Consider the following 6,591-nt stretch of genomic DNA (forward strand, 5'->3'; position numbering starts at 1 on the left):
GCATGTGTAAAGTATGGACGAAATTGGTCACTCACTTCAAGAGTTATCGTGCACACAATTGTATCGAACATTTTTGAACTTTTGTGGGGGAGGTACTTAAAGCAGTGGGCCGATATGGCGTATTTTTGAACTTAAACTAAGTTTGAACAAAATGTTACGAAGGCCATATTTTGGACCAAATCGGCAGATTCGTTCTAGAATTATCTTGCGCTCCAACCACTACCCACGGTGTCATAGATTTTTTTTGCAAATTTCAGACTATTTTCTCAGGAAGTATGGGCTTCCCCTTATGAAACTTATGCCGTCGTATGGAGGGCTGTGAATACAAGTTGCTACAAAAAAAATCAAAGCAAATCGAAGCAGGTCCTAAACTGAACTTATCCGAAACTTTGTGTGGGAGGTACCCGATGGAGCCCATACTAGAACATTATCTAAGTCTGGTAGAAATGTTACGATGTGCATCGTATGGACCAAATCGGTTACTCCCTTCAAGTGTTATCGTGCGCACAAATTTTCCGAACATTTTCGAACTTTTGTGGGAAGGTACCGGATGGAGTGGACCGTTATAGCCCATCTTCGAACTTAAACTAAGTTTGGGCAAAATAATACGAAAGCCAAAATTTGAACCGAATCGCTTCATCCGTTCGAGAGTTATCGTGCCAGACAGACAGACGGACGGACATTGCTCAATCGACTCCAAATTGTCTGAAACACATTTCGTCCTAACATACTTGGGGTCTAAAACCATTATTTCGATGAGGCACATTTTGCCCTGTATATACCCTCATTAGCATAAATGCTGATGGTACACAATTTCAGCCTTACAACAGACGGACGGACGGACATCGCTAAATCGACTTAGAATTTTACGCTGATCAAGAATATATATACCTTATAGAGACGCAAATGATTATTTTGATGAGTTACAAATGGAATGACAAACTTAATATACCCTCCATATTATGGTGGAGGGTATAAAAATGACAAGAATTTTATAAGTTTATAAGTTCAGAATGCTGTACAAAACAATATCATTGTACTTGCACAACTTCATTAAGAGACCATACTAACGAAGAAAGTCTTAAAAATCCAAAATCTGCAGTGTCAGCCACAACAGCAGTTGGCAATCAAATGATTGCACCATAAATATAAAATCCAGACATTCAAATGTACGTGCACGTTCGTATATAACCTCAAAATTGTCATGAACGCATAACGAGCATCAACGCCATTCACTTCATCAAATAAGGACCAGTAGCACTTTATTACCAATATCGATTACAACCAAAAAGAAAAACACACACACATTATGGTCAGCCCGAAAAAAGGCAAACCTTTTTCATGAACATAACAATTTCACAATAACATTCACCATTTTCATGCTGCTTGTTTACAGACATATTTACCATTCATTTTCCTTTTTATTTTCTTCAACTACCCTTACAAAAAGTTCGGATATATCGTTTACAAGGAAATATAATATCATGCAAAACTGGCCAGCAATTCTTTTCTTTCGGATTCAAAAAAGGACATTTCGCCAAGTTTTAAGAAACGGAGGAAATAACCACAATCACAAGTTACAGCAGAATGTAATTGTATGTGCATATGGCTTTTGGGACAAGTGTTTGTAGGATAACCACGTGGTATTTTATTTCGAGGGTAGTCTGAAAATGAAGTGATATAATTTACTATGAACCGTTTTCTAAATCTGTAATTAATTTCCTTGCCTTAAACTAACACTGGAGCTAGGAATATCCGTTGTATATCTTACTTGGCTGGAAACAATACATCGAAACTAATGCCAAGTTAATCTAATTTATGTGATGTCGATTATGTAGACCGTCAACAGGTTACCTTGGCAAAACGTATCCCTTGCGAAATAATTAACATAACGACCAGTAACTTCTCCAATCTGCCGCAAATTAAGTTTCATAAATTTATTATCAAACTCCTTTTTATTTAATTTAAAGTAAACATTCCTTGAATTATTACTCCTCCGGCTTACCACTAGATGTGTTGCAAAAACGTTTATTTTTATTTTTTGCCTTTTGCTACTAATGTTGATGGTGACAATGACCAAACCAATGTAAATTACACAACTATTTAAAACAACAGGCCTACGTTCATCCCTATACCTTCCTACATCCTTTCATTTACGGTTATGCAACTTTTCTCTGAAAGAAACAAAATTAAAGCATGTAAAAAATGTATCAAACTGTGATATAATAGTCTGGTCATTTGTTCGTTTTTTTTTTTTTGGTCGATTGTCTTATGGTGACCCATAACAACATACACATATACACCTCAAACTTGTTGTGGGCGGACCAAAAAGTATGTCCACTTTGGATATTCTAAAGGGTGTTTGTGGTAAAAAAATTTTTGAGGGTTGAATTTTAGTGAATTATTTATTTATTTTTTTTGCAAAATGAGAAAAATGTAAGCATAAAGATTGAAATAGTTTTTGCATTGTCTTGCAAAGAACGTATGAATGAATTTTATGCGTATGATGTTATTTATGTGCTAAGTGTGTTATATTCGTTACAAAACATTGACAATTTACAAGATGACATAAAAATGTGTTGGATTGCAAACTACCACAGGAGGGTATATTACACCAACAATATCAATTAAACTTGGAATGAAATAAGTTATTTTCAGAAGTGAAAAATTTTGTAAAAAACTGGCCTCTCAGCGTTTTAGCACACTAGTCGAAAAAAATCAAAATATAGAATTGCGCATTATTTACCATTGTATCGGTTACAGTCAATCTTCTGACAAAAATTTTCTTTTCTAATTGCTTGTTGTTGTAAATTTTCATTCAATTATTCGCTACAAATGCTACATCAGATTTTAACCCTCTAGCTGGCAAGCTTGCCTTTAGACGGGTCACTGTAAAAATACGTAGCTATGCAGCTCTATTTTTTAAAACTCTGATTTCATATTTTATTTTTTAAAACTCTGATTTCCGCGAAAAAAACATAATGTCGCTGTAAACATGACCATAACGAACAGCATCGTTATACATTTCCAAAGGATCTTCAAACAGACCCTAAACTGCACTCAGACACAAGTGTTGAACTTTTGTGGGGAAGGTACCGTAAGAAGAGGACCGATATGGACCATTTTAGAAGTTAAACTAAATTTGGACAAAGTATAGAGAGATCCATAATTTGGGCCAAATTGGACCAAGAGGTATTGTGCATACCATTTAAGTGACATTTCTGAAATATTGGGGGAAGTAGCGGAAGTTATGGACCAGTGTGGCCCATCTTCGAACTGAAACTAAATTTGGACAAAATATGACGAATGCTAAATTTTGTAACAAACCCATTGATCGGTTCGAGAGTTGTCGTGCGCTGCAGCCAGCCAGACAGACGCACTGATCTAGCGGCGCGAAATTAATAACTTGGAAACGAATGGTAATATCTTTCTGAAATTTTGCACAAACTCAGTCAGTGTCCGTGGGTAATAATGTACTAAATATGAACAACATCGGCTAATATTTTGGTATAGCCCCCATATAACGGTACTTCCTGATACTCGGTATTTTGAGGATTTAAGTCACCCTTTCCTTCGAAATTAGTTGTAATTTGGTACTTAGAGTTTCTAGTGATCACTAAACCTTTCCACCAAAAATTGTGGACATAGGTCCACGTTTGGGTAAAGGCACATTTTAAGGTACCTCCCGTTTTTCAGTATTTTAGGGGTTTAAAGCTACATTTTCCGGCTAAGTTAGGTGTAATTTGGTATTTGGGGTTCCCAGTGGACACAAACTTTCTCCACCATAAATTTTGGACATAGGTCTCCTTGTTGATATTGCCCCCATATAACGGTACCTCCCAATATTCGGTATTTTGAGGATTTTCTCCACATTTTCAGACCAAATGAGCTGAATTTTGGTATAGGATGCTCTTTAATAATACATCTTCTCTACCAAATATTGTAAACATAGGTCTACATTTTGATATAGCCCCCATATAAGTGTACCGAGAGATTTTGGGTATTTTGAGGATTTAAGCTATTTTTCAAGACCATTTATCAGCAAGATTTGCAGCTATTTGCAGCTAAATTGTGGTTATTCGGAATCTAGGAAGTCCAAATTAATTAAAATTGGACTGGACCTTAGAGAACCTTTGTAGTTACGCTCTATTTAACAAAAGTATATTGCACTCAAAACATAAAAAAATAATCATTTTTGAAAATTTATTGCTGTATAACTATGTAACTTCAGGCCCGAAACATTTGTTTTAAATTTAAAATAGACCCTCCCCTATCAACAAAAAAAAATTGTTTGGTTTTATTACGAATTTATTTAACAATTAAACAAATATGAAATAAGCTTTTTAGCAACAATTTTGTTAAAATCAGATGGATCAAAATTTCTTGCACTTGACAGTGAATAAATGAGTGAATATTTACAACAACAACAGAGTGTCTGTAATCTATACAATGGAAAACGTGTGAGACGGACGGACATTGCTACATCAACTCCAAATTGGCTGAAACGGATTTCGTCCAAACATACTTGGAGTCTTAAACCATTATTTCGATGAGGCACATTTTGCCCGTAGGATAGTGTATATAACCTCGCACAGTAGATGCGTCCAACGCACAGTGGATCCATTCATTGGCCAAAAATAAAAAAAATGAATGTCAAAGTGCAAGTAAATTTATTCAAAATATAACGAAACTAATACCTATAGCAAAATATTATAATGGTCATGGGTTGAAGATTATTCAGTATTAAAATCAGCTGCCATCTAGTGCCAGACTACAAATGGTGGCCGCTGACTAAAGCAGCCCTAGAATAGGATTTCTATGGATATATTAGCGTATAAATCTGTTATCTGACCACGTACATTAACATAATTTAACATTAATTTTCAGTGGCAATATGAAAAAATCTTCTTCTGAATTTGTCTTACGTTGGCGGTACGTGCCTTTTTAATCCGCTAAATTGGTTGGTATTATGCTGTTTTGGAGATTGTTTTGATAATCGATAATCGGGACCTTTGTTTATGTCATTTTGTATTAACAGCATAAAAAATTCTAACGGTATACCCCCTCCAGAGGGGAAAGGGGGAGAATGTTACGCTCGTGGTTTCTTAAAACACTCATCGCAGCAGCACAAAGCTGTAAGCGGCGCATTGGCTTCACTTTTACAGTCTAAATATTTTTGTCCACTTTCTCCATACAAGTGAATCCACTGTGCAGCGACAAAAATCAAAAAATTAATGTCATCGTTTTAAAAATTTAAAGATGCAAATCGCCTCAAAACGTTCCAAATTTTTCTAAACTCAACTCACTTTTTCCATTTTTCTCGGTTCTTAAGGAGAAAAAGCTCACAAACATGACTAATTTTGAAGAAAATATGTATTTAAAAATGAGAAAAAATAGCTATATTCTAAGCGAATTTATGAAACAAACGACTGTTATTAACGCCTTAACTTAAGTTGAATCATTTAGTAAATTGCCTAAGCTTCATTTTTCTAGTTATGAAAATTCCTCTAAATTGCAAGGATTGCCAAATATTTTGGTTATAATATGGGTCAAAATGAAAATATTTAATATAGATGTATGGATTTTCTTAAAGTTTTAGTTACTTTCCAAAAATTCGCAAGAATGGCCACTAGTACACAATTGTAGCCCAGCGCCTGCAGATTTCAAAACTGTATAGACCCTTGAAATCTACAGACCAAAATTTAACTCCCTTTTTTAGTTGCTGAGTTTATATTTTTTGAATTTTTTAAATTATTTTTGTTACCCTTTCTTACATTTATGTTCAATATAATGTTTTTGTATTATTAGAGATTTCTATTATCGTGGTAACAAGTTTTGGGCGTATTCACTTTAACAAATAATTTTTCTTTTTTGGGAAACCCTATTGTTGGGCCACGCTAAAACGTGGAGATTTTCCCAATCAATTTGTTTTCATCAGAAAATATCTTCACTTTGATGACGCCACAAAACAATGAAACCTCAGAAAGTGTCTTAATAAACAATTTCAATCGCGTATGCTTATAACGAACAAATGTGTTCTTACAAAATTTCGGCAATATATATCCGCAAGGCCCCACAGCTGTGGCGGCATTTCCTTGTGGCTGTGATGTTTTTTCCATTTATAAAACCAGTAAGGAAAGGATCAAAGTCGGGCGGGGCCGACTATATAATACCCGACACCACTTTGAATATGTAAAATATATATCGGAGCTAAATCCAAATCAGAACATATTTCGATATAATTTTTCACATTTATTTGTAGACCAAATTCCGTCACATAGTCCAAATTTCATCCAAATTGGATATATATAGCGTGTTTCGTGAATCAAATACCTCAAATCGGTCGAAAATATATATGGGAACTATATCCAAATCTGAACCGATTTCGATATGATTTGGCACAGTTATTTCTAGACTAACCACAGTCACACATTCCAAATTTCATTGAAATCGGACAAATATAGCGTATTTCGTGCATCAAATACCTCAAATCTGCCTAAAATATATATGAGAGCTAAATCCAAATCTGAACCGATTTCGATATGATTTGGAACACTTATTTCTAGGCCAAATCCCAGCAAACATTCCAAA

The sequence above is a fragment of the Musca autumnalis genome, unplaced genomic scaffold, assembly GCF_047663935.1.
Source record: "Musca autumnalis isolate F117 unplaced genomic scaffold, ASM4766393v1 scaffold_1, whole genome shotgun sequence".
Taxonomy (NCBI): domain Eukaryota; kingdom Metazoa; phylum Arthropoda; class Insecta; order Diptera; family Muscidae; genus Musca; species Musca autumnalis.